This window comes from Mchenga conophoros, linkage group LG9 (genome assembly GCF_057382185.1).
Source record: "Mchenga conophoros isolate Kocher_MC1m ecotype Shallow Benthic linkage group LG9, M_conophoros_male_GT1.1, whole genome shotgun sequence".
NCBI lineage: Eukaryota > Metazoa > Chordata > Actinopteri > Cichliformes > Cichlidae > Mchenga > Mchenga conophoros.
In genome coordinates this window covers 2,433,366-2,460,223 of record NC_140534.1, presented here as the reverse complement: position 1 = coordinate 2,460,223, position 26,858 = coordinate 2,433,366, and the positions used below count along the sequence as shown (strand labels likewise).

The 26,858-nt window shown below is 40.2% G+C and overlaps 1 pseudogene; it reads right to left on the bottom strand.

Moving 5' to 3' along the window:
- Window positions 1–486: 486 nt before the first annotated feature.
- Window positions 487–26,858, bottom strand: part of LOC146566596 (uncharacterized) — an 81,933-nt pseudogene continuing 55,561 nt past the window's right edge.

The following is a 26,858-nucleotide window of genomic DNA, read 5'->3' as shown; positions in this document are numbered from 1 at the left end:
GGTACACAAGAACTAATATGAAGTGTAAAAACAAAAAAAATTGTGTTGCTTTAACAACTTGAACAAAAGCCTTCAACGAGGCAAAGCTTAAACAGGGAAACAACACTGCATAATGCAACATTAAATGAAGTGTGTAAAATAAAATGTAAACATCTGAAACAACTTTCCAGTTTCAACTAAGTGACAGTGTAGTGAGGAGTAGGATGATTTCAGGATCTACAGTTGTAGGTCTGCAATGGCTACAGTCTGCAGAATTACCACAGCAACTCAAACTGAAGAAAATGTTGTGAAACAAGAAAATATATCCATCTGCGTAATTTTGTCCCCAGTTCCAAAAACTCAGTTTCTGAATTATGTTTTCTTTTTCACAATCAAAAGAAAAATGGCATTCAGTAAATCTCTTAAATATTAAAGCTATGACAAAATATTTACAAACAAGGATCAACATATATATATTTATAAACTTTTAAACAGTGAAACAGAGCACTTATTTTGGGAGACATTTCGATCTAGAAGAGTCATTGCGTCTCCTTTTGGCAGAGTTTGTTCTTCAGCACTTGTATTTTGTTAGACAGTTTTTTGTCTTCCAGTCCCATGAGCACCTTCTGGAAGAACTCAAATGTGTAGCGAAGTGGCTTTGGGTAACTCAGATTCCGGCAGTAAATTAGCCCAAACAAAAGTGCACACCTGCTCGCCACATCGTGAAGATCCTGCAAGACGGTGCATCTCTCGATAATGATGCCAACATCTTCAAGCCTGAAAGCCTGAAAAGGACAGAAATATTTTAAATCCGTTGTATTTTGGTCATTGCATCATCTATCTATTCACTCCATTTTAGTTCAAATGGTCCACACTACCCTAATTACACATATCCCTGAATGAGACTGAGAAGAACAGACCAAAGAAAAATGTGGATTTAAGACAATCACCAAATAAAGACCAAGAAGAAGATACATGAAACATGGACAGTGGGCAGAAGGAGTATACATTAATAATATTATCAATATTCTGCTGACCAGGGCCATTTTCTTTAGTTTCGCATAAAACAATGTAAGTGAATGGAAACAAAATCCTTGTATTTTCCATTCACTTTATTGTTGTAAGCTAATTTAAAGAAAACTGATTGCTGCCGGAACAGGAGAATGCCTGGGCTTGTTTAGAAAATACATGTTTCAACTTACAAAACTCTGGGAATTATGACAGTCAAAATTTTACTGAGGGGTGGAATATCCCTTTAAAAGAAACTTACCATGTACTCTTTGATGAGATTTTCAGGGTTCTCATTCAGGTATATAATCACAGCTTTAAGGATGCATTCACGCTTCACTTCGATTCGGGAACTCTAAACAAAACAACACATGCAGTGCAATTACTTTTTTGAAGTTTTTAGAGACTCCCACAGAACTTAAGTCAATTTTTATTGTTGTTTAACCAATTCATAATTGTTTCTAAGTAATTTTAAACATGCTTTTTGCAAGCAAGTAGTATTTTGTGTTAGAGAATGAGAAGCTTACCAATTCATTCCCATAAAGATTATAAGTTATGAGTCCAATTACACTGATTGCGATACATTGGGTCGTGGAAAATGCAGCTTTAGTGTGGTGTACCACCTGAAAGAAGGAAGAAAAGTGTTGCTGCATAGGAGTGCTGTTCAAAGGAATCAAAAACATTTTGATAGAGATTTCCAAAAATTAATGACAAAAACTACACACTGTCACATTAATATGAGGTATGCGGGCTACCACCACATTTGCAGTATTCATACCAAGTTTGAGTGAAAAAAAATAATCTATTGTGTTACTGAGTTGTGGCGAAATGTGAAATGTTGTCTGCCTTTGTCTTTTCTCAGTGTAGCTAATTATTCTTTTGGAAAATTAATGAGTAACAAAAAAAAGAAAAGAAAAAAGCTACAATGCCAGCAACGGCACTTATGGCCTCTAGGGACATGAGTTACTTAGTTCTGCTTTGTGTCAGGACCAAGTCCAGAATATAAGCCAAAAGCAAGATGAGAAGTATAACGCAGGAGAGAACAAGCATAAAATAACCCAAGAAAGTTAAAAATACAGGTTAATAACCAGACCTCAAATCAACCTGCAACTAATCTATTAGTTACAGAACATTATAACAAGACAGAATACCCGTGAAATTGCAGACAACACTGCTGTGATCCGCCGCACTGTTTCCCCTCCTTTTTTTCGTAGAATCTTCATCAACTGGTCAGAGTACTGGTCAAGACTGCGCATGAATGTGGACAGCAGTGGAACTGTGGTGATAACCTAAAAGACCAAATAAGAGAATTCAAAATGTAAAATTGCGTATTAAGGAAAAAGTAAATAATATGCAAGCATTAGGTACCTTCAACATGCACTTTTGGAGCACAGCTCAAATCTCCGCAGCTCCAAAATCCACAACCAGCAACCTGAGAGAAAAAGAAAAACAGAAAAAATGAATCGTGTACAGTGAGACACATGCAAAGGGGTAGCACAGAGATGGTCTAAACTTAAGAACACTCCTGTTTCTTTTAAAATGTATTAATAATACAAGTTAAATTTCAAATGCTCCAAAATTTCTATTACTCATTTCATAAATCTGTTCCTGTGAGCACGTTTACCATTATATACCGGAGCAGCCCAGTCTGTGAACGTGACCCTTTGAAGGTGACCCCCACTTGCCCCCAAAAATAAAATCAAGTATACTGGGTGGTTAGTGCTCCGTTTGTGTCGGTTTGTGCTGGTAAAATCATCGTTTGTATCGCTAGGTGTCAAAGATATTACACTTTTATTTAATAGGTCATTCAGAGTTCACCCCCCCCCCCAAGCAACACGAAAATGGCCCAAAATAGGTCAAAACATGCCACAAAATGCTCGGGTGCGAGCGAGCGTTCCCTACGACGTCTACATCACCCGGACGCTCACTCGCGCCCGTGACGTCACCGCGAAAAAGTAAAACATTAATAACTGGTTAACCGTAGCAGCACAAATGTTAATTTTAACGGCACAAACAAGCACTAACCAAGCAGAGCATTTTTTGGCATGTTTTGGCCTATTTTTGGCTGTTGTCGTTTTGCTGGGAGGGGGCTCTTCAACTCTCAATGACCTATTAAATAAAAGTGCAATATCTTTGACACCGTAGCAAACAAACGGAGCACTAACCACCCAGTATACTTGATTTTATTTTTGGGGGCAAGTGGGGGTCACCTTCAGAGGTCTCTTTGAGACTTGATGCGCGAAGATATGCAAACTACGCAGCTAGCGGTTCTCTTCAGTGAAACAGACGAGTCCTCAACAATCACTGCACGTGTATCCCAATTCTTCTTCGGGCTAACGTTCTCCTAACTTGGTAGTGCAATAAAACAAATAAAATAAGTGTGCTATTCGGAGTTCGAATGAAATTTTAAACGCAGATGGGAGAATATTCAGATGTGCAGTAACGTCGAATATGCAAATGAATGTTTCCAATGCTAGCAAAATGCTACAACCTACAGAACACATACTGCCCACATATTTACCGGAAAAATATACGCCATATATTATCACAAAGTACTAGTTAAATTATTTTCTATTAAAAATAGGAAGAAATTACCTTAACTCCAACGGATGAATCGTGATTAATCCCTCTTTCCAGACACGTGGCCAAAGCACACTGCGGCGTAGATGAAGAAGGTCAATGCGTATGCGCGAAGATTTTTTTCATTCTCTGCGCATGCTCAGAAAGGATGTGGAAAGGGCTCTTTGGATTTAATTAAATGTGTTCAATAAATTGGAAATATCAATATTATTTAACATTAAAACGGTATAGAATTAATTAAATCAAATTTAAAAATATTAATTACACCCATAAGATTAACAATTTTAAGTATATTGAACATAAAACTAAGAATTAATTTTTAAAAAGCCCATGTTTCATTTCTTAGAGTGTGAGCTACTAGTTGTTTCACTGTCAGTCTGGATGTTGGGTAATGAAGATTTCATATGTTCCACAATGTCTTTATATGTTTATTTATATAGTGCCAAATCACAGCAACAGTTGCCTCAAGGTGTTTTGTATTGTAAGGTAAAGACCCTACAATAATACAAAAGATTATTCTTTAGCGATTAAAAGCTGTACTCTCTCACAAAACAAAGCCAACACTAGACCTCTGTTCAGTGACTATCTAAAAGAAATGATACACTTGCTTTACCTCTATTCCTACCTCATCATTTGAAATTGCTTCACAGTGTTTAAATGAAAATTAAAGTAATGACAGTAGCATCTTAATAGAATTGGAACTTGCACATGAACTCCCCAGAGGTACACACACACACAGCATAAAGCATTCTCTCAGGTGACACTACTCTGAATCCCATTAAAATGTCTGTGGTTATTATTGTCATTTGATTGGACTGTATTTTGACACTTGCATAATATTACAAACCTAACAGCACATTGTGTCTGCAACCCTCAGAGATAATGCTGAATGAACTGAGTATCTGCTGACAGTCCTTGACACTCCTTGTTTGCTTTGCATATTGCCTGTATCTATCAAGGGTGTTAATACGCACATTTCATTAACACTGAGAGGACTTTTTTTTTCTAACAGAAGACATATAATCTGTCAGGATGTCCTCACGGATTAGTTTTATTTTTTTCCTATCCATATTTGGTTGCCTGCTAAAATTCAGATTCATTCATAGAATAGAATAGAATAACCCTTTATTGTCGTTGTACATCTGAAACAAAATTGCTTGTGCTCCACACCAACTGTACAGGAATAAAATATAAATACTAAGACAGCAGGAATAAAGAGCAAACGTGAGAAATATATCCAAACAGGAGGAATACATACAAAACAAGAGAAAGGCACACAATAGAAAACTTGGACTTGGTGGCCTTAGAGACGAGGGTTATTTCTCAGACCATGTCACAGATTGGAGGGTCAGTGGGCAGAGGTGGGGTGTGTGTGGGGATCAAGCAGATGTTGGGCACCCATGATGTGTTGGGTTTTTTCACGAGAGAAGACAAATATGCTCAAATGATAACTTTTCACAATTTATTATCAAATGGTTAGAATTTCAGATTTGTTTTACATGGCACCATGGACCTTCGTCTCTCTGGCTCAGAGACAAAAGCAGTAAATACTCAGGCAATAAACACTTTTACTGCATGTGGTGAACACAGAATGGTAACCTGATTGGTCAAAAGTTGGAGGAAAGCCTTTAGACCCCATGTCTGGCTCACGTTTCATCTCCTGCACCTTTCAGACATCTCGATATAAGGAGATGACACTTTTGTTGGCAAATCATTAAATAAATCATTAAATAAGTCATGTAAGTGCTAGAAAGAAACTCTAAGTTATGTTTTGTACGTAAGCTAATAAGCAAGTAAACGTGATGATGCGCAGGCAGAAAGTTCTTGCGTCCATGGAAGTAATTATATTTCTCATCGCTTGCTTTCAGTGTGTCAACAGAGATATTATTGCAATACATGTGGGAGATATTTAAATGTTGCCTACACATGACTCATACAGGGAAAGGGAAATGTTAGAAAAGCCATTATGAAAAGAAATGGAAAATAAGGTTTTCTGCATCTCAAGTTAGTCTTTCTTTTTTCACTGAACTCAAATCCTAAAACAAACAAAAGAAAATATGGGGTTGTTTCTGAACTTGTTTACTGAAACTGCTCTGAAAAATATAGAAAAATGCTCTGAGAGTTAATAATCTACTTTGAAAACAATACACATGCATATGTATTAAAGTACTAATAAAGTAGAGCACTACACTATTGCTTTGTAAAGACTATTGGAGGAAAAAGTTCCTCTCAGTTTTGCCTGCAAGCCAGAGGATATCATGTTGCTGTCACAGCAATCGTGTGATGATGAGAAGGAGGATCCGAGTAGCAGACCGCGGCGGTGATGTGGGTGAGTTTATTTACAGTGCACAATACATAACAAAAGAGAGGGCTGAACTAAACATAAACCTAAATTGGGAAAAACTAATAAACAAACCTGAAAACATAAGGACACCGGAAGATACACGGAGATGATACGGAGAAAGCAGGGCAGAGATAATACAACTCTAAACACCAGAACCAAACCCTAAGAACTAATACAAAATCAGAATTAACACAAAACACAAAGTGATACCAAAATGAAACTCAAAACGCTGGGTCGAGTGACCCAGGACCATGACAGTTGCCTTCACAGTACATCAGTGCTAACCAAGGATGGAATCTGCACAGTAAAGGGCCCCATTCACTAATACAGTATATGTTCAGTCTGTGTCCATTTTAAATGTCTTCATACTGTATGAACAAATAAAGGTAAGAAAGTATTGATGGACTTTAAATTGGTGCATGAAACATTCATATGCATAGATTTCTGTGTATGCACTGTTTGTGAATTGTCAAAGAGATTCAGATCCCCCATCCCATCTTTCCTCATAAGTGGAAAAAAGCACAGCTTTTTTATGGGAAAAATGATACAAAGTGCCAAACAGAGTTTATCCTATATGTGACTTTGCTAATGGTGAATCATGCTTAATGTTAATAAAGTATAATTAAGAATAAACCAAATCAGTATGATGAAAAAGAAAATGTAGTTTGAGTGACAAAAATAGTCTTGAAGTCTGTCTTTCTCGCCCACATTTCAGGGGAATTAGTATGACTAGGATGTGTCCTTGGCTTTTTCTGTGTTTGGGAGAACAGCACAATGATGTGTGCGTGTGTGTGTGATTTTGTAAAAGACAGACAGTTGTGAGAATCCTTGACTCTAACATGTATGATTTCCAAAATGATCTATTGAATATATTGTAATTGACACACAGAGTCATGACGAGAAAAAATACCTGACATGAGGTGATGCTGGTGTTAAGGAGTTGAGGTGGAGAGAAAGAACATCTACACCATTCCTCTCCTCTGTTACTTAACAATAAATAAATAAAATAGACACCCCGCTCCCAGTACATATATATGTATATATACATACACACACATATATATATATACTGTGTATATATATATATATATATATATATATATATATATATATATGTATGTATATATGTATATCACTGTTCCAAAAAATAGTAATGTCAAAGTATCTTACTGTATATTTTACAGTTTTGTACTGTCTTTCTAGAATATCATTAAATTTACATAAGTATACTGTGATTTTACATGTCAAAGGTGAAATAACATAACATCACTGTAAATACAGTATAGTAAAACACAATTTACTTGTTTTTAAATATATTTTTTGTACATATGCATATTTAGATTGTAAAAATACATTCAGAAATGTATCATAACTTCACTAATATTTGTCTGTTATGTGAGAGAATGATCTGTTAAATTCAAATGTAATACTATGGAAAAATATATAAAATTATTGAAAATCAATGCGAATAATCAATAATTAAAGGAGTATTTGAATTATAATTTTGCTGAAAATTTCATTTCATCTAGGTCTGATTCAATAATTCAGAGGTAACAAGTGAAAATATAATTAATAGGAATAAAAACTATAAAAAACATATAAAACATTGCACAGCCACGCTGTGCTAATTATATATTTAAAAAAGAAATAAATGTAGAGGTAGGAATTGCAATTAATATAAGTCTCAAAGTATTCACAACATTCCTGAAAAGAAATAGGCCTCTGCACCTGGGGTGAGGGTGTGGCCATGAAAACAATGTGACATGCCACTGGATGTTGGGACACATGATGCTAAGCATCGGCCAATGAATGTGAACTAACAACCACAAGGTCGCGGGTATGGCTGCACTGTAGGAAAACATCCTAATATAAAAGTATTTTACTGCATTTTACAGTTTTGTTCTGTTCTTCTAAAATATCATTAAAGTTACGTAAATTGGCTGTGATTTCACATTTCAAATGTAAATTAACGTTAAATCACTGTAATGTAATAAAACATAATTGTCATGAGTATTAAATGTATCTGTCTGTACTTATGCATATTTAGATTAAAATACATTCACAAATGTATCATGATTTCACAAATATCTGTCCGTTATTTGAAAGATTGAACTGTTGAATTCAAATGTAATGCTATGGAAAAGTATATAACATGATTCCTATAAGCTTGTGTTACATCACATAAATATTATTATCATTGCTCTTCAAGGTGATCGTGGCTCAAGAGTTGCCAGTTCGCCTTGTGATCAGAAGGTTGCCGGTTCGAGCCCCGGCTCGGACACTCTCGGTATATGTAAGTATGTATGTGTATGTATATATGTATGTATACACGTATATATATATGTGTGTGTGTATAGCATAGTAGTAAGAGGCCTATGACTGAATGCTCCACACCTGGTTCCTGGAATGCCTAGAAGTATACAAGATCAACAGGACCCTAAGAGCCTTAATCAGGAACTCAATGGGGATGTGCCAACTTCAAGCCCATAGCACAAGTCAACATCAAGTGTGTACATGGATGACATCAAGCTGTATGCCAAGAGTGAACGAGACATCGATTCTGTCCTGGGTCGTTTGTGTTTAGTATTGCCTTATGTTTTGGGTTCTTTCTTGCTTTCTTGAAAGAATTCTTGTTTTCTTAGCTTCTTGGGTTTTGGTTCTTGTGTTTAGTGTTTCTGTTATCCCTACCTGCGTCCTCTCCCGGTGTTCTGTTCATGTCTCTGAGTTTGTGTGTGTAAAACAGTCTGTGAATTTCCTGTTTTACTTTGAAGGTCTGTGTCTCGTTATGCCCGTTAGTTTTAGCTGTGTCCACCCCTGCGTATCATTTCCTCATTACCTGGTGTTTATTTATAGTGTGTGTTTGCCTCTGCTCGTCGTCACTCCGTCTGTGTAATTTGGTAAACCTTCGCGTCTCTTTGCTTTCCGTTCTCAGCTCTTCATCCTCTGTGTCACCTTATGTTTTCCCTGCACGTTATTCTCTGAGTTAGGGTTTCAGGTTTTGTTTGTCATTAGTTTCCCCAGTTTAGGTTCATGTTTAGGTTCTGCCCTTGCTTTTGTTATTTTCACCTTCTGCAATAAAGCTCCCTCGCATCACAGCAAGGGTCTGCATTTTGGGCCCTTCATCACAACACCACACAACTGCTGCCCCAGCCATGACAGATTCACTGATCCACACCACCAGGATATACAGTAGAAATGTAGTCAGATGATAACAAAGAGAGGGGAGGTAGTCAGAACTGAGTGGATCGAACTACCAGAATGCAACATTGCAGACATAGATGAAAGCTACAAGTACCTGTACCTGTACCTCCCTCAAGGAAATGGGAACCATGAAGAGGTCGCTAGGAAAGCTGAAACCACCAAGTACCTGCAGAGGGTCAGGCAAGTCCTGAGAAGTCAGCAGAATGGTAAGAACAAGATCCGGGCTATCAATACCTACGCCCTGCCCATGATCAGGTACCCTGCTGGCATAATAAGGTGGCCAAAGGAGGAGATAGAAACCACTGACATCAAGACAAGGAAGCTCCTGACCATGCATGGAGGGTTTCATGTAAGTCCAGCACCCTGAGGCTGTACGCTAAGCAGAAGGAAGGAGGCCGGGGACTGGTGAGCGTCAGCACGTCAGCACGATGACACAATGAACATCCACGAATACATCATGAAGATGGCCCCAACTGACAGCGTGCTCAGTGAATACCTCAGGCAGCAGAAACCCAAAAATGAAGAGGAAGAGGAGGCACCATCATGGAAAGACCCGGCACAGTATGTATCACTGGCATAAAGCGGATGTGGCTGATATCCAGAAATCCTACCAGTGGCTGGACAAAGCTGGACTGAAAGACAGCACAGAGGCACTTTTTTTCTTTAGGTCACGAGCAGTTGTCTAAGCATTTCTCTGCATATTGTACTGTATATGACTGTGTACGTGACAAATAAAAATCTGAATTTGAATTTGATTTAAATTTGATTTGATTTAATCATGGCAGCACAGGAACAAGCTCTGAGTACAAGCTCCATAGAGGCTGGGGTCTATCACACCAGGCAAGACCCCAGGTGCAGGCTGTGTAAAGATGCCCCTGAGACAATCCAGCACATAACAGCAGGGTGGAAGATGCTAGCAGGCACAGCATACATGGAACGCCATAACCAAGTGGCCGGCATAGTATAAAGAAACATCTGTGCCGAATTTGACCTGAAAGTCCTGAGGCCAAAATGGGAGACACCTCCCTGGGTGGTGGAGAATGACCGAGCTAAGATCCCGTGGGATTTCCAGATACAGACTGACAAAATGGTGGTGGCTAACCAACCGGACATAGTGGTGGTGACAGGAAATGTGGAGAAAGGTAGACTTGACAACAGGACATGGACTACAGACTGGAGGAATGGAAAGGAACACAATCAGAGGAACATGGGAACAGATCAAGGGGACAAGGAAAGGACATAACTAAAAGTTATACATAGAGGACACGACAAACTTACACAGGAAACAGGCAAATGACAGATAAAACAGAGAGCATGAATGACAATATTAACTAGACTTAACCTTAAATAACACTAGAACTGAACATTATCCACAATACATCATAAGAAATGAAAAAATAACTCAATTTGGGTTGGGTTTTATATTATTTATTTAGCCATTTGGAGGTGAACTTGCTGGTTTGTTTTGGCTCACTGTCCTGTTGTATAACTCAAGTGCACTTGTGCTTAAATTCAAGATAAAGATAAAGACCCAACAATAATACAAAGAAAACCCCAACAATCATAAAACCTTTTTAGGAGTAGGTGAGAAGGAAAAACTCCCTTTTAACAGAAAGAAACTGCCGGAAGAACCAGGAGGGGCAGCCATCTGCCACAACTGGTTATGGGTGAGGGGAAGAAGACAGGACAATGACACGCTGTAAAGAGAGCCAAAGAAAAATAATAACCAATTTTGAAATGCAGAGAGCTGTATAAACACAAAGTGAGTGAAGAAAAAACACTCATGATGGGAAACCCCAAGCTGCCCTGTAATAGTTACACTGCAAAAGGGATGGTATGGTACTTACGTATGGTACTTATTGTTTCCTTTCCTCATTATTTAAAAATTCCGAGTAGTTGTCAAACAGCTAACAGATCATCTGCAGAGGAATGGTTTATTTGAAGAGTTTCAGTCAGGTTTCAGAGCTCATCACAGCACAGAAACAGCTTTAGTGAAGGTTACAAATGATCTTCTTATGGCCTCTGACAGTGGACTCATCTCTGTGCTTGTCCTGCTAGACCTCAGTGCAGCGTTCGATACTGTCGACCATAATATCCTATTAGAGTGATTAGAACATGCTGTAGGTATTACAGGTACTGCACTGCAGTGGTTTGTATCATATCTATCTAATAGACTCCAGTTTGTGCATGTAAATGGAGAGTCCTCTTCACACACTGAGGTTAATTATGGAGTTCCACAGGGTTCAGTGCTAGGACCAATTCTGTTTACATTATACATGCTTCCCTTAGGCAGCATCATTAGAAGACATAGCATACATTTACACTGCTATGCAGATGACACCCAGCTCTATCTGTCCATGAAGCCAGATAACACACACTAATTAGTTAAACTGCAGGAATGTCTTAAAGACATAAAAACCTAGATGGCCGCTAACTTTCTGCTTCTTAATTCAGATCAAACTGAGGTTATTGTACTCGGCTTTGAAAATCTTAGAAATATGGTATCTAAGCAGATTCTTACTCTGGATGGCATTACCTTGGACTAATTCTGTTTACATTATATATGCTTAGGTAGTATCATCAGAAGTTATAGCATACTTAAAATGCAGTTAACACCAACGTCATCTGTCCATGAAGCAAGATAATACACACCAATTTGTTACGCCCCAAGGATACAGGAACTGCAGGAACTTAAACTGCAGAAATGTCTTAAAGACCTGTATGACCTCTAATTTTCGGGTTCTAAATTCTCATAAAACTGAGGTTATTGTACTGGGCCTACAAATCTTAGAAATATGGTTTCTAACCAGATGCTTATTCTTGATTGCATTACCTTGACTTCTAGTAACACACTGAGAAAATACAGTCATTTTTGACCAGGATATGTCCTTCAGTGCACATAGTAAACAAACAAATATGTAGGACTGCTTTCTTCCATTTGTGAGGAGCGTGACTTTGATGATATGGGCACGTGGTCAGAAGTGACAAAAACTTGGTGGCAAGAACAGCTCTGCGACTCAGTCCCCAAGGCCGGTGACCAAGGGGCAGACGAAAAAGGCGATGGATAGACCGAATTAAAGACGACGTGAAGAAGAATGAACCTGAACGACTGCTCTTGATCTTGTACAGTTCTAGGCATTTCAAGCATCCATGTCTGAGGAATTGAGTCATAGGCTTTCTTGTAGTCAATCCAAGGTTGTAAACATGTTGGTCAGTCTGGTCCTTCAGACTCAACTAACTGTTTTATCTAACAATAGTTGGTGTTTTGCTCACCTTGTTTCTTGCCAATTCCTTTCTGTCCCCAACTCATATATTGAACCATATATTGTGCCTGTTCATCTTAGCTGCCCGATGCCTGACAGGAGCTTCCATGTGGTAATGAGGCAGCTTATTGGCTGATGGTTGGATGCAACCAGTCCCATCTGGGGATCCTCAGGAGTCAGTACTGTCCAGCCTTTGGTTATTCTGAATGTGTCTCATCCATTAGCAGCTGGTTTTATTTGTGCTGTCATCTTGGTCTCTCATCTCCCTCTCCATGAATGGTGGTTGTTCATCTTAAATGGGCTATAAACACCTACATAGTGCCAGTGATCAGGTAACTTACTGGGATAATAAGTTGGCCAAAGGAGGAGACAGAAGCCACTGACATCAAGACCAGGAAACTCCTGACCATGCATGAAGGGTTTCATGCAAGGACTGAAAGACAGCACAGAGGCACTAGTAATAGCACCACCAGAAGTAGCTCTAAGCGCAAGATCCATAGAGGGTGGAGTCTACCACGCCAGTCAAGACCCCAGGTGCAGGCAGTGTAAAGATGCCTCTGAGACAATCAAGTCCATAACAACAGGGTGCAAGAGAGGTGCAGGGAGGCCATATATGGCATACGGAAACGTCTGTGCCAAATATGGCCTAGAACACCAGAGGTCAAAATGGGAGACGCCCCCTAGGGTTGTCAAGAATGACCATGCTAAGATCCCGTGGGACTTCCAGATACAAATGGACAAACTGGTGATGACTAACCACCTGGACATAGTTTTTGCCCCCCCCGGGGAGGAGACCTAGGACGCACTCAAAGAGATTATATCTCTCAGCTGCCCCGGGAACACCAGACAAGCTGGAGGAAGTTGCCAGGGAAAGGGAGGCCTGGGCTTCTCTGCTTAGGAAGCTGCCTCTGAAACCCGGTCCTGGATAAGCGGAAGAAGATGACATAATCTGGCCTGGGTGTCGCTCACCTCAGGTTTCCAAAAATGGTTAATCAGAGTTAATGTATTACTTAATTATTCTTTATTTAACCATGTTTTTTGGAATGCTGCTGAATGTTACCACATGGAGCTAAGTGAAGCCATTGTGGAATGCCTTAAATTTGCTTTTTTTCTTTTTTTTTTTTTTTTTTTTTTGGCCTGTCCCGTTTGGCTCTTTTGCCATCAGAATTGTTGTCTAAAGGCAAAGAAAGATGCCCAACGGATTTACTTTACCAAACTGACCATCCCAGCCTTGCCGTAATGGTCCATTTGATTCACCTTTTATTGTTTATTTTATTTTCACTTACTGAATACGGGACAGACTTGACTGGGGGAAAGAAGGGGAGAAAGAAAGAGGGAAAGAGAAACAGCTGAGAAGAGGGACGGGGGAGAAGGGCAAAAGACAAAAACCAACAGAACGGGCAGAGAAAAAAAAATGCATATATCAATCACCTGGATCACCTGCTGAGAAAGAAAAAAGAAAGCAAGCAGAAGAGAACAAGAGTAATAGAATAAACAACATCACAATGATATATGGGTATATGACAGTAAATACTAAATGTTAAACATTATTGTGCAGCACATAAGATCAACAGAACACAGTGTGCTTTGAGGTAGGAGCCAAAAAGGGTGTAGTTTGTGGGTGTGATCACCCGTGTGTACACCTGTGAGCATGGACGCGCTTGTTTTTTGTTTTTTTAAAAGGTTCCTTCATGTAATAATCTGCTAGAGGGTGTGGGGGGGCCACAGCCCCGTCCTCCAGGGCGTGAAGCAGGTGTGGAGGAGATCAAAACTCCAGACATCCAGAGGCCCCCAGAACACAAGAGACCAAGGAAGACCAACAGAGGGGCAGCTGCGCCACTGTCCTGGAAAGAGCTGAGGAGAGTCCCAGATGAGGGGTCACTCAGCAGCCGCGGAGCAGAAGCCAGGGGGAGTTGCAGTGATGCGCCCGTGAGCTCCGCCGGCAGCCAGCTGCGCCTGAGTGACCGAGCCCCAGGCCGAGTGGCCGGTGGCACCCCACTTCCGAATTGGCCCGAGCGAGCCCCAGGCTCCAGGCCCCGATAAGCGGCCGCCAAGGAGTGAGCCGGTGTGTACCTGGACGCCCATCCCCGGACACAAAGAACCACCAACGCACCGATGTCTGAGGGGGTCCGCCACTGGCAGGGGAAGTGGTGGTAGGGGGAGATAGGCCTCCAAACCTTGGAGGGCCTGAGATGTCCCCAGAGAGGTGGCGCCTGACACCCAACCTGACATATAGACACAGACATACAGGCACACACAGATACAAACATCCATTCCCACCCTCATGCTCTCATATGCACTTACTCTACACTCAACCAACGTGGAGACAGACATAAAAAGACGTTGTACACACAATCACACTCCCCAAGCGTACTCTACAAACCGGGTCTAGGTGCCCCCGCCCCTGGAGGGGCGAACTGCACCCAGACCCAGGTGGTGTTTCCCTTTTCCCTGCGGTGGGGGGAGGCAGACCGCCCCGACTCCGCAGCAGCAGGAAGGCTCCACACTCCAGACCGCAGTCGGACGGCCAACTCCTCCTCCTAGTCCTAGCCCCCCTGCTCCAGCAGGTCGCAGAGAACGGGGGTGAGAGAAGACTCCGAACCTCCCTCCACCCGCTCATTGTAATGTTGATGCATGTGTGTTCTAAGGTGCATTTAAAACCCAGGAGGGCTTGGAGCTACCTGCCAGAGAGCAGCAGGTAAGCGCATGGTCCCTCCTGCTAGCCCTCAATGTCTACGTGTATTTAAAATTGAGAGGTGGGCAACGATGCCAGGGGTGGGGTGTACACCCTGATGGTACTTTGGACTCCGTGTATCGTGCCCACCCCCAAGATCCTATATGTATGTGTAATGAGAGTGTGAGTAATGTGAATGTCTAAGTTGTGGGATAAAATTGAGGCAGAGGCAGCCAGAAGGGGACAGGGGGGGGGGGGGGGGGTAGCCTCCTCTGCACCCTGGTGACATACCCCTACTCCAAGGCCCTGCATGTGTGGGTGGTTGTGGTGGAGCGGGAAGAGGGAGGCAGCTGGAGATGGGGAGGGAAGGAAGGGAGGGGCAAGTGACCCCTCCCTGGGGCCAGCTCCCCCGCTGACCCCAGTAGGCACCCCCATACTCCGCGACCCGCCAGGGAAAGGGGGCCCAGGCCCATCCAGACCGGGCCCAGTGCAGCAGCGCCGCCCGGCCCCACAGAGCCCGGGACAGTCCACCCAACCCCACCACAGAGAAAACTGCACCCACCCCACCATCCACTCATCTTCCAGACTACATAAGACAATAAACACCCAGGCTGAGATCTTCCTCCACCTCTCCTGTATCTCCCCCTCCTGCAGAGGGAGCTCCTGAGGAGAGGAAAGCTCCTGCAAGATGTGACAATCTCCCCCACCAGTTGAAGAGCCCCCCAGGTGGCTCGACGCACCGGCGGCACCCTGCTCCAGGGCTGGGCCCCCATGCACCCACCCGCCCACAACCCCGGCAACACACCAACCAGGACCCAAGCCCCCGAGGCCGGTCCGGGTCCCAGCCCAGAGACGGAGCGCCCCCAGAACCTCACGCCCATCCCGGACCCACCCAGGGGCAGCCAGGCTACCAGGTCAGTAACCCACGTCCGTCAGCACAGACCCTCCCCTAGCCCCGCTGCACGCAGCCGCGAGGAAACAGTCACCGGAGAGCCAACAGAGCCCCTAACCGGACATGACCGCTACCCCGGGTTGAGCCCCCCAAGGAAGATGCCTCCGGGGAACCCCCCGACGCCCTAAGCCTGTCCCTACCCCCACACCAATCACAACAGTGAAGGCGGGACCAAACTATGACCCCCCACCCCCACTAGGTGATGGAGCTGATCAAAGGAGCCCAGAGCAATTGATCTGATGTGGTGGCAGAGGCCGTATCAAGACTAATGTAATCTAATAGATAATTTCTATATTGGTTAGAATTAAGATTATTTTTATTTTTCCAGTTCATGAGGACTGTTTTCTTGGCTATGCATAGGGCAGTGAAAACCATATGGGCGATATTCTTTTCTGAAGTGACATTATCTAAGCTGCCCAACAAACACACTAAGGGGGAAGTTGGAATGTTACATTTCAGACACTTCGATAAGTCTTCACATATCTCGCGCCAAAACTTCTGAACTGGTGGACAGAACCAAAGAGCGTGGATATAATTGTCCGGTGAATTGGTTTGGCAGTGTGAGCAGTTGTTGGTAGACGTAAAGCCCATCTTGAACATCCGATGACCTGTATAGTGCACTCTATGTAATATTTTGTATTGAATTAATTGAAGACTGGGATTTCTAATTAGATGAAAGGTTTTTAAGCAAATCTGAGACCAGAAGTTTAGGTCTAAGTTAACTGATAAATCCGCTTCCCATTTTGCAATAGGAATGGATATTGATTCATCTGTTTTAGAAAGCATTCTGTATATTTTGGATAGTAATTTGGGGGGTTTAAGAGTAAGAAATTGAACCACACTTGGTGGTGTTTGTAGTTCAACTTGACCCGGTTTAAATTTCTTTTTTACTATGGATTTAATTTGTTGATATTCTAAAAATCTTTTCTTGTTGATCCCATATTGTGTAACTAGTCCGTCAAATGAAATAAATTCTGTTCCTTCTAGTATATGTTCTAAATATTTGATTCCTTTATCACTCCAATCTGAAAAGTTTATCATATTATTGTTTTGTAATATGTCAGGGTTGTTCCAGATAGGTGTACGTTTGCATGGGATTAATGAAGACGCCGTCAATTTTAGAAACTCCCACCATGCTGTCAGAGAAGAGCTGATGTTGATGCTTTTAAAGCATTCATGTCGTTGGATGTTTGAGCTGATAAATGGTAGGTCTGAGATCTCTAGATTATTGCAGAGTGCTTGTTCTACATCTAGCCAAGGTTCATCTAAGAGGGTGTGTTTTAGCCATCCTGAGATAAACTGAAGCCTGTTGGCTAAGAAGTAGTGCTGAAAGTTAGGCAGTTCTAGTCCTCCTTTATCCTTGGTCTTTTGTAGTGTTTTTAAGCTTATACGTGGGGGTTTATTTTTCCAAAGGAATTTGGACATACATGAATCTAGAGATCTGAACCAATCTTGTGGCGGTTTAGTTGGGATCATTGAGAATAAATAATTTATTTTTGGTAAGACCATCATTTTTATAGCGGCAACCCTTCCCATGAGTGATATGGGTAGACATTTCCATCTAGCCAGATCATCTTCTACCTTCTTTAAAAGTGGGATATGGTTTAATTTAGTTAGATCTGCAAGCTTGGGAGAAACATTAATACCTAAATATTTTATATTTCCCGATTGCAGTGGTGTAGAAGAGGAATTATGGAAGGAGCAATTAATCGGTAGGACTGTAGATTTTGACCAGTTAATTGAGTAATCTGATATTCTTGCAAAAGAGTTTATCAATTCAATCACCCCAGAGATATTGGTTTGTGAATTTTGGAGAAAGAGTAACACATCATCCGCATAAAGGCTGATTTTATGTTCCACGTTCTTGCATTTTATGCCCTTAATTACTGAATTCTGTCTAATTGCTGCTGCTAGTGGTTCAATAAAAATTGCAAATAGTGAAGGGGAGAGTGGGCATCCCTGCCTGGTGCCCCTCAAGAGACAGAAGCTGGAGGATGTCTGGTCATTTGTTCTAACACAAGCTGTTGGGGAATTATATAATATTTTTAACCAGTTTATGAAAGAGGATCCAAAACCAAATTTGTGTAAAGTTGCAAATAGAAATTTCCAGTTAACTCTGTCAAATGCTTTTTCTGCGTCTAAAGAGAATATTGTAGTTTCTAGGTTTTTACTGTATGAGTAGTCTATCAAATTAAGTAATCTACGTGTATTTGTTGATGAGTGCCTACCTTTTATGAAACCAGTTTGGTCAGGATGAATTAAGAGGGGGGTTATTTTCTCCAGTCTCTTTGAGAGAGCTTTGCAGATTATTTTAAGGTCTACATTTATAAGGGATATTGGACGATAGCTTGAGGGATATACAGGGTCTTTGCCTGGTTTTAGCAGGAGATTAATGTTTGCAGAATTCATATTTGATGGAAGTCTGCCCTTTTCTTTAATTTCCAACAACGTTCTGTAGAAAACTGGTGCTAGAATCGACCAGAATTCTTTGTAGAATTCTGCAGGAAAGCCATCTGGACCTGGAGCCTTATTATTGTGCATACTTATCAGGGCTTCCTGGAGTTCACCTGGTGTCAGTGGTGAATCCAGTGCCATTGCTTGAGTGTCCAATAATTTTGGAAGAGTTATGTTGTCCAAAAACTGATCAATTTCTTTTTTAGATGGGTTTATTTGTGGTGAATACAACGTTTTATAGAAATCCCTGAAAATGTTGTTTATTTGTATCGGTTCATATAATGTGTTCCCAGATGAATCTTGAACAGCACATATAGTTGTTTTTTCTTTATTTATTTTTAGCTGGTTTGCTAGAAATTGACCGGATTTATTACCATGTTCATAATTTTGTAGGCGTAGTCTTTGTACTAAGAATTTTGTTTTTTTATCAATTATCTCATTTAATTCTAGTTTTGTTTTGCGTATTTTGTTCAATGTTTCCTGATCTTGGTGGGACGCGTAGGCTTCTTCTAGTGATTTGATGTTTTTTTCTAATTCCTGAATATTTTTGTTTTCTTTTTTCTTTTTATGTGATGAGAAAGAAATTATTTTACCTCTCATCACAGCTTTCCCTGCTTCCCATAGAACAGAAGCTGATGTTTCGGGAGTGTCATTATAGTTCAAATATGAAGTCCACTCTTTTTTAAAATATTTAATAAAGTCTTCATCTTTAAGTAGTGATATATTAAATCTCCAGTTTTTTCTTGGCGTAGTATTATTCTTGTGCATTAGTGTTAAAGATACAGGACCATGATCGCTGACAGCTATAGGGTGAATCTCAGTGTCTGAAATGTCGTTCAGCAGTGAGCTGCTGACCAAAAAATAATCCAGACGAGAGTAGGAGTGATGGACGTGAGAAAAAAGTATATTCCTTACTGGTGGGGTGAAGGGAGCGCCATGCATCGCAAAGACCAAAGTCGCTCATATACTGTTTGATTATATTTGTGGACTGCCAATTACGCTGAGTTCCCGCTGTATTGAGCCTATCCATGTCTTCATTTAGTCCAAGGTTGAGGTCACCTCCAAGAACAAGTGTGCCATCTAAGTGTTCAGAGAGTGCACTGAAAAAACCGTGAAAGAATGAGGGATCATCAACATTTGGACCATATACACTTGCAATACATAGCTTTTTATCACGTATAGATAGTTTAATGATTAAGAATCTGCCCTCTGGATCTATAACTGTATCGAGTACTGTGAAATTAATATTTTTATGTATTAAAATTGCTGCTCCCCTTTGTCTAGAATTATAACAAGCTGAGAACACATTAGGAAACTCAGGTGTTTTAAGTTCATTCGAACCTCTAAGAGGTCTGTGGGTCTCTTGTAATAGGACAACATCTGCCTGTAGTTTTTTGAGTTGGTTAAATATTTTTAACCTCTTTTCTCTGGAGCCAGCTCCATTTATATTCCATGTAATGAACCTCAGTGTACCCATAGATGTTTGTGTATAACTAGGGATGTATGCTGTGTGCGTTGCTTAGACAGGTGGAGAGAATATGTCACTTGTTCATAAATAAAGAGAAGGAGAGAGAGAAAAAAATGTGTGGCGAGATGCTCCCTGAGTCTGACTTTGTGTATGCATAGTTACTTTTTTTCTAATAACTAGCTTGTTGCAACTTTTCTGGTATCAAAAACCAATCAAATTATACAGTCTTTAAGAAAATGGCTTTCCTACCCTTTTGATTTGTGACCTCAGTAAACACTTTCTTAATCTTAATTTTTGTAACATTATATTTACGTCAGACTGTGATTCATAAAATAGACAGTACTGCAGCGTATGCTTTAGGGCTTGTGATTTACATTTGATTTCCAAACTTTGAAATGGTGATGACAAAAATGTTTCCAAACAGGGCTTTGCATACCATGGTGTCATGCAACCTTCTATATGTTTATATTTTTTTAAACACAGGCATATTACACTACCTTTGATGATCCTGGTGTGTTTTCCCCGCTCTTACGGCTCCTATAGTGACCCTGTTCATATATTTTCTTTTACGATGACCATTTAAAATCAGTTTGATGGCTAATTGGGACAATATGAACAGTGTGCAATTCCATAGAGCACTATATCTAACAAATATAAGTATAGATGTCATATATCACATGCAAAGACCAAACAGGATGTTGAGCGTGACTGACCATAACTAGCGTTCAGTGATTGGAATGAGCTCCACAAAAATAAAAACCTGCAAGACTGACACTAGTCTCTGCTTCCTGCTGTTTCACTAATGTTACCTAGATTGCTGACACAGCGGAACATCAATCAATAACGCAAAGTTGTACTGCTAGTTTTTCATTGTAAGCCCTTGTCACTTTGATACAAGTTTAGCTACAGGCTAGGCATCGTAATGACAAAAGAAGTAGTTGCTGGTTTACTCATCTGTTAATATAACTTCTGTTTGGTTTCATGAATTTACCACTTTTTAGGATAAATTCATGATATATCTCAACTTTTTTAAACTATGCTTTGTACTAGAACTCTGTGTTGCTGTTTGTGACACAGTCTTCATTATAAACAAAGAGTGAATGTTACAAAATAAACTCAATTGTTGTCGATGATTTTGTTTCTCAGTTGTTTCTTTAGATCAGCAGAGAAACTGAACATCTTTTAGTTGCCTGTTGCTATGGATAGTCAGTTTAAAAAGCAAAACAAGTAAAATAATATGCGTATCATTAATTACTCAGAATATGCCAACATGTTACATTTGTTGGCTTTTTTTCCAGAAATGCATGACTACATGATGTATCTGATCATAACTTTCTGCAGCTCTATGAACTTACAGGAGTCCCATCTGGGAGTCTTTGTTATAATAACTGATTGAAAAGTGAGTTTGAAATAATATCTCAAATGTGAAATCAAATAAAACAGAACCAGGATGTATATATGATGCTAAAAAAAATGAATATTCTCAGTCTGAACAGTTTTCACCTTCACTCTTTTGACTTTCAGTGACAAACCTTTTTTCCCTTCACACCCAATTCCCACTCCACAATCGACAATTCTAATCATTTGTTTCATTCCCAAGTGCTGTTATTTCTGATAATTACCTTCATTGTCACCATGTTTGATTTTAAATATTTGAATGGATGATTTCAATATTAAATGCCTCTCCTTACTGTCTCTTTTCTGGGACCAGACGATAACGACCCACATCTAATTGGTCTGTAACTTTGACAGTTAAAGCAATTAAGATGACAGGTAAGAGTTTTTAAAGGGTCTTGTGCTGAACAACCCCCACTCATCTGAGTTGGCAGCTCCTGCTTTAGTCCCTGTTTCTTTATCTCCCACCTCAGTTCCACTTTTTTGTGCATTTACTTTACTTTGCCATTTTTGCTGAAGTACTCCATGACTGCCATTCTTTCTCAGTAGGCTTATTTTGCGGTCTTTCAGTTTTTGTGTTCTTTTTGAATAAGAATTTCACACTGAACCATGAAGATACCATTTGTCTGTTTTTTATTAGATACTACATGTTTAATGTTTTATATACAGTGTTGTAACAATTAGATAAAGACAATCAGAATGAACACAAAATGCCGTTTTTAAGTCATTATTTCAACTATTAACAAAAAGAACCTACCTGGCCCTTTTTCAAAAAGTAATAGGTCCCCTTGTTAAATCTTGAAATAACAGCATTTTTTGGAAGCCTCAATTTTACTGGCCAGTTGAGTTTTTACGTTCAAGTTTTTTTTAGTCAGTATTGAGTTTAGTCCTTTTAAGTTTCAGAGATTATTTGTAATTTCTGGTTTATTTTATCTTGTCTATTGTGTTTGCTTTGTGTCTTCGTCCATGGGTGCCTTGCTTCCCGTGTATGTGTGTGTCTCTTGCTGACTTGCTCTCCAGGTGATAAGCAGGTCCTTGTGTTTCATCTCCCTCGTCTTTTCCCATGTTTCATTCCGTATTCAGTTTTGCTTCCCCCTGTTTCGTCTTGATTTGTTCCTGCTGTGTTCCCTATGTGTTTCCACTTCCCTCGTCATTCAATTCTCTATATATTGGATCTTTTTTCTGTTTGTCAGGTTGTCTGTTCATCTCGTGGCAAGTTCCAGGTTCTCATGTTCAGGTTTTTTTTTCCATCTTTAAAGTTTTATTTTCTTTGTCTGTAGCTTTTAGTGTTTTACTTCTCCCAGTTCGTTCTAGTTAGTTTCATATTAGTTTCCTTCTGCCTTTTGTTTCTGTTATGTTTTATCAGCCAATAAATTGGCTTGCCTTTTGTTAATATCCTGCTTCAAGTCTTGTTAATCTTCGTTTGGTTCCTCACCTCAAATCTCACAAGGTCTGCAGCCGTGGACCCCTGACAATTTGGAAAAGTGGTGAACCTTCCCAGGAGTAGCCAGCTACTCCAAGTGTGCATTGACAGACTCATCCATGAGGTCACACGAGAACGCAGAACAACACCTGAAGAATTGTAGGCGTCACTTGCTTTGTTGAAGGTCAGAGTTCAGAATTTAACAATAAGAAAGAGGGCTTTAACGTTTAGTGGAATATCATTATTACAAGGTGCTATTTTTTCAAGTGTGATCATGAAGTGATGAAGGAAAACAACACAAAGGAAACATCGAGAGATGGTGTGAATGCTCAGATCAGGACAAATAAACACAATGAGATCAGCAGACAAAGCAATGCAGAGAAGCAATCATTCAAATGAAAGCCCCTCGGAGGTGCGCTCTTTATTGAATTCAGACGTTTTCTATTCCAAGCTCATCTGCTGCAGCAATAATAGAGAGAATGTGTTAGTTGATTAGCTACCTGCCGTGCTGTCGTGATACATAATATAGAGGAATACACTCATCAAAACATTCAAAATGGGACTGATAATTTCAGGGAAAAATGGAAGTAGATGGCAGAGCGAAGAGGAGGGGGAGCAGAATTCTGACCAGATAAGCTTTTGCTGGAAAACACCAGAAAAAAATGTCCTTTCCTCCACAGAAGCAGAGGGGAAAAGAAATAAAAGCAGGGTGAGAGAAAAGAAATGAAGAAGGGAATTACCAGGACTAGAGAGGAAACAGTGGAAAAACAAAGCTGAGGGTCTTTGTAATGTAGTATTGGTGGATCTTCTCCCTCTTCGTTGCCTGGTTCAATTGCAGTGACCTAGAGCAATTCTTGAACAAATAAGATTGCCTTTGTGTGTGCATTATTTTCTGTTGACATTTGCTAAGCGCTAGAGCTCCTGGCCATGGGAGATAGATGAGGGCCCTAAAATGTCTCTGTATCTGCCAGGGCCTTTCATGTTACCTTGAGAGCAGCGAGCATGTGTGTGTGTGTGTAAGGGAGAGGAGAGAGAAGGATAAAAAGCAATGTGATTGCCGTTCAGTAGAAATCCACTGGAGCTTTGTTTCTGACAGCTGAAGGTAAAGGTTATTGCACTGCTTTCTTCCTCTGCCGTTGTGTGCTGTTTTGGTGGAAAACAGGCATAGAAATACTCTATATTTTTAGGTGATATCTCAGTGGAAGGTAGGCAATTGACAGAATCTCATTTGTGGGTATGCGACTTTGGAGGAATGCGTGTTTTGTTTGCAGATCGGAGTCCGTGATTCTGATGTGCTTAGGTGCCACAGGTTATTGGGATGTGAAAACTCTCAATTATATATCAGTCAACTGCCAGTACTGTAAATATAAATGTGCTGAGCCCAGATAAGATAACTTTTCCCAAAAAGTGCAAAAAGATGATACCTAATCAAAACCAGTTAGCCCTTATTTTGTTGAACGTCCAGTGATTTCCAAACTTAAGAATGCTATGGACTGAATTGTGATCTATGAAAATCTCCAATGCACAATGATGACTTACACTCATTGTGGGCATTCTTTATATTGATTTGCTTATTAAGCTTTATTTTGCCATGGAAAATAAAACCCACTTCATAAATAAATATTACTAACCTAAATACAAATGAATGAGTTGAAACAAAAGTACAGCAACTGTCATACCTGCAGTAACATCTCTGGGGCCACTAGGGGGCTGACACCTACATACAGCCTAGCTGCTAGCCTGTATGATAGTTTTAAGTTACTAATATAAAGTGTTTAAAAAAATTAAACCTGGGTTGCCAAAGTTATCATACACAAGGCATTTTTTAATTGTCTAGGCCTTTTATTGTAAAATTGTATATTGTGCTGGAACCGGCCACATGAGGAAAAATCCATTTCTGACTCCAGCTTATCGGTCAGGTGAACCACCTGTCACCTGACTCAAACACGCTCTCCTTCACATTGTCCTCATTCATAAAGTGCTTTACAAAACTGAACTGCTAACAGGTGGATTTTCCCATTTGAGTGCAGCTAGCCAAACAACAAGGAATCACTTAGAGTGAAAATGGAGAGTATATCCTCTGTTCTTAATATAATACTCATTGTTACAGGTAAAGGCAGTTTAAAAGTGTTCCCCTTAAAATAATTTGTAGTAATAAGTCCCCTTGTTTTCCCCTTAGTTCTTGGTTCTGTTACTAGTTAGCTAAATTAAGCTCATGTCTCACCCAATAATATTACATTCTTTACTGGCACAAGATGGTGCTAAACATATTTTAAAAACTTTAATCTTAAGCACTTATTTCTTAAATCCAGCTTCACAGACAGAGTTTTTGAGAGCAAGGCTCTGTTGTGGAAAATCTAACAATAACCTGCAACACACCCAGTGAGATTGATTTGAAGTGGGTTTAGTAAACGCATTGCAATGTGGAGAGAGCATCCCAGTGGATCACCAGGATCACCTCTGAATTGTGGCCACCACCCTTACATCTTATATACAGAGACACAGACAAAGAACATCCACAAACTCTTACATGTTGGCCCCTCTCATAGGAGGGCTATACCTCCTCCCTCACATAGAGAATTATGACCTTGTTTTCCGCTTGGCCGTCACCTAAAGATTTACATCCCCGATAAGGAGAAGGAGTCCCACTATCTGTTTAACGTCTCCCATTACCTCCCATGGCCTCACTGTGTTAACATTCCACATGCATGCAAACTGGTGACAGGAGTGCTCTTACTATAGTAAAGTGAGAAAGTGGTATTACTATAACTAATGTGATATGATTAAATATTTGATTAATACATGAGAAAAGAAATCTGCCACCACAGTAACACATAAGTGTCCCATGTCCACTTTAAAGCGAGAGGAGTTAAAACAGTTTGCCTCAGACAGAGGATAAACTGAGGATATGATAAATAATGATTATTTTGAAAGGTAAATGATATAAACCAAGACCAGCAGAGTCAAGAATAAAGATATAAACTGGAAATGAACATTATATATTGGTCCCTCTGTATGAATTGTCCAAAATGGGTGAAACTGGGGAACCAATGGTACACCCATGTTTCCTGTAATACCAGCTCTTGTATGTGAAACATGGAAGGAAGACACAGTTCCAAGAGCAAACACACTTGGTGAGCACTGCGAGAGGTCCATTTGTGAAGGATGGGGTCATCCTCTAATCTCTTACGAACAATCTCCACCGCTTCAGTAAGTGGAACACAAGTAAAGAGAGATGTAACATCATATGTGAACATTGTTTCATAAAGACATTTCTCACCTTCTCACCAAACTCTAAAGTGTTGTGAATATGGTGTTTAGAGCTGCTCACCAACAGGTTGAGGACCAAAGCAGAAACTATGAGGCCAATTGTCTGTCAATAGCGTTGTTCTTTTATAATTGTTTCAGACAATCTATCACCCTCTTCCTAACTTCTACCTGGATCTTGTTTCAGAGGCTCAGTTTTAGAAACACGGTGCACCTCTTCTGATCTGCCAGAATAATGATGATGATGTTGTTGTTCTTACTACGTTACGTGAGTGCTTTCCTCTCCTCCATACTGATATTGGAAGCTGTGGGCTATGCATTGGTGAGACAGACTGAAACATTTTGATTCTTGCTCTCTTTCAGATGTTTGTTTAATTCAATGCAACTCAATTTTATTTATATAGCGCCAAATCACAATGATTGCCTCAAGGCGCTGTATATTGTAAGGTAAATACCCTATGATAATGATCCCCCTTATGAGTAAGCATTTTGGTGAAACTGGGAACTCCATTTTAAAAGGAAGAAACATCTAGCAGAAGCACCTACCTCTATGCTTTCTGTAGGATTTTACTACGTCAGAAATCACATAAAGTTGATTCGGTTCATCTCTAACTAAGGGAGGATTCAGGGTCACCTGGTCCAGCCCTAACTATATGCTTTAGCAAAAAGGAAAGTTTGAAGCCTAATCTTAAAAGTAGAGATAGTGTCTGTCTCCTGAATCCAAACTGGAAGCTGGTTCCACAGAAGAGGGGCCTGAAAACTGAAGGCTCTGCCTCCCATTCTACTTTTAAATACTCTAGGAACAACAAGTAGGCCTGCAGTGTGAGAGCGAAGTGCTCTAATAGGGTGA